This window comes from Lathyrus oleraceus, chromosome 6 (assembly GCF_024323335.1).
Source record: "Lathyrus oleraceus cultivar Zhongwan6 chromosome 6, CAAS_Psat_ZW6_1.0, whole genome shotgun sequence".
NCBI classification, from domain to species: Eukaryota; Viridiplantae; Streptophyta; class Magnoliopsida; order Fabales; family Fabaceae; genus Lathyrus; species Lathyrus oleraceus.
The window spans coordinates 58,428,296-58,430,436 of record NC_066584.1 but is presented as its reverse complement, the minus strand read 5'-3'; the positions used below and the strand labels follow the sequence as shown (position 1 = coordinate 58,430,436).

The 2,141-nt window shown below is 33.0% G+C and overlaps 1 long non-coding RNA gene across 1 annotated transcript; it reads right to left on the bottom strand.

Moving 5' to 3' along the window:
- Nucleotides 1-336: 336 nt before the first annotated feature.
- On the bottom strand, nt 337-1,202 carry LOC127097633 (uncharacterized). The gene is made up of 3 exons (XR_007793122.1): nt 1,099-1,202; nt 914-1,009; nt 337-813 (listed from the first exon to the last, which is right to left on the bottom strand). It is a non-coding gene; the product is annotated as an uncharacterized LOC127097633 (long non-coding RNA).
- Nucleotides 1,203-2,141: the final 939 nt, after the last annotated feature.

The following is a 2,141-nucleotide window of genomic DNA, read 5'->3' as shown; positions in this document are numbered from 1 at the left end:
AAGCGCTGCTAAAGGTGGTATATAGACAACCTTTAAGAGCGCTTTTTACTAAAAAGCGCTCTCTATTGACAACCTTTAGCAGCGCTTTTGAGTAAAAAGCGCTCTTAAAGGTTGTCTATATACCACCTATAGCAGCGCTTTTTACTAAAAAGCGCTCTCTATTGACAACCTATAGCAGCGCTTTTTAGTAAAAAGCGCTCTCTATTGACAACCTATAGCAGCGCTTTTTACTAAAAAGCGCTCTCTATTGAGAACCTTTAGCAGCGCTTTTTAGTAAAAAGCGCTGTCTTTTCCTCTAGTAAAATAACAAAACGCTGCCTTCAGTTTAAGCCTACCATTTCAACCTGTAATATTTTTTGGGAATAATCCCATAAACCTGTAAATCAAGCCTCTCTAATTCAAGCATTTGGAGTCATAATCTATCCATGAAAGCAAACCAACACAAGGATAGATAGGCACTGAACACATTTGGAGTCATAATTCAAGCATTTGTAATTTTTTAAAGCAAACCAACACAAGAATGAACACATTAATCTATCCATGAAATTAAAGATATCACTAAAATTATAAAGAACTATACACAAGTCAAAACTAATATGTTATACGGCCTATTTGGAGTCATAACTAATCTGTTAAAAATATAAAGAACTATACACTTGCCAACCAGAAACCATTCTTCATCAAAGTATTCATGTTATTTTGAAACCATTATATACTAATTAATCTTTTCACAATAAAATATTGACACAATTCCTCCTTGATTTGTTCCAACTGCAGTCTCGTGTAATGAGCACACTTGTATTCATCAAAGTACTACATAACAAAACATAATATGCATGATTTAGTTAAAAGTAATAAATAATATGAAATATTCGATAAATATTAAAACAAATCCTAAGTTATAAATCCATACCGTGATTGGAATCTCTATTTGATTCATATTAATGATTTCCCTCATAAACCTCATTACAAAGTATCCGCAATCGATACCGTTGCGCTGTAGAGGACACTACATAGAAAAATAAATAAGAATGTATAGTTATCTTTTCTTATCAAGTAGCATCACTATTATAAGCAAAATTGTGAAAATTAAAGTACCTGCACTTTTATCCACGTAATGTTGCTGGATTTAGTACGTGGTACTCGAGCTTGTCTTTGAGATCGGAACACTTTTATTGATCTAACAAAATAAAAACATATATTTAGAACAATCTCACATAAATATACACGAATATTTAGAACAGTCTCACTTACGTATCAACTAATTGCTTCATATCCGGATAATTTGTCCATTCACCATCTATCGAATTCAGAAAATATACCACTTCTTTTAAAGGATCAATAGCAAGCAACAACCAGTGACACCTATAAATTAAAACAAAAGTTTATATGGAAATTTTTTACGTAAAAGAAACAATTAAAGATTAGAATAAACTTAGAATTAAAATCTAACCCTGAATTATACGGCCAAAGATACAAGTTGTTTGTACTGCTGGCCATGAATCTCTTGACTAAGTACTCTCTACATGAATTCGGTTCCCTACAAATTAATGCTTTGTTGACCAGGGAGGAAGACACGAAACGGAATCTGTTTGACAATTGATCATTCCCGCGCATGAAATTGTCATACAAGAACCTTCAATAAAAACATAATAAACATTAGACTATTTTTATTGAAATGTGTAAATAAATTGTTCAAGTAATTAAATAATATATAGATCGGATTACCGGATGTATGTGTGTATAACACCGACGCCTAATTCTTGATGCCGAAAAATATGTTCCAGATCTTCTTTTCCGATTGTTTCAGTGCATGAATAACCAAAGATATCTTCCTCCATATCCAGTAAGCGAATAGCACCAGCTGTTGCCATATCTGATGAGTCAACAAGTGTTTCAAGAGATATCTGGTATCGAGGCATAAAAGCACCTTTTTTTGGCAAAGAAGTCACTGGAAGATCCCTTTTGTTTTTCTGCCGACTGCCAATTTTCTGGCTCAGTTGTTGTGACCCTTGAGCAAATACCTATAAATCATATAACATAGGTAAATTATAAAATCATGCATTTTTTGATTCGGATCATATAATTAACACTTTCAATATACCTCTTTTTGTGATGCAACAGACTCGTTGTGCCGCAAA